This window comes from Sinocyclocheilus anshuiensis, unplaced genomic scaffold (assembly GCF_001515605.1).
Source record: "Sinocyclocheilus anshuiensis isolate Anshui unplaced genomic scaffold, SAMN03320099.WGS_v1.1 scaffold728, whole genome shotgun sequence".
NCBI lineage: Eukaryota > Metazoa > Chordata > Actinopteri > Cypriniformes > Cyprinidae > Sinocyclocheilus > Sinocyclocheilus anshuiensis.
This window is the reverse complement of record NW_015555767.1, coordinates 1,009,894-1,010,184: the sequence shown is the minus strand read 5'-3', so window position 1 is coordinate 1,010,184 and position 291 is coordinate 1,009,894. Positions and strand designations below refer to the sequence as shown.

Sequence of the window (291 nt, the reverse complement as noted above, 5' to 3'; positions counted from 1 at the left end):
GATTTCATCAAAAATATCTTCATTTGTGTTCCGAAGATGAACGAAGGCCTTACAGGTTTGGAACGACATGAGGGCGAGTAATTAATAACAATTTTCATTTTTGGGTTAAAGGTGGGGTAAGCGATTTTTCAAAAACGCTTTAGAAAACTGATTCGGGCCGAGTAGCAAAACAAACTTGTAGCCAATCAACAGTAAGGGTAGTGTCTACTCATGATGTGTAGGAGAGAGCGCTCAGTGCTCACATTAGCGAGCCGAGCGACAGAAAGATAGAGATGGCAGATAAAAAACACA

General features: G+C 40.9%; 1 protein-coding gene across 1 annotated transcript in view; it reads right to left on the bottom strand.

The window, feature by feature from the left end:
• Positions 1-291, bottom strand: part of LOC107674258 (thioredoxin-related transmembrane protein 2-B) — a 6,376-nt gene that overhangs the window by 1,739 nt on the left and 4,346 nt on the right. The gene's annotated exons all lie outside the window — the stretch shown is intronic.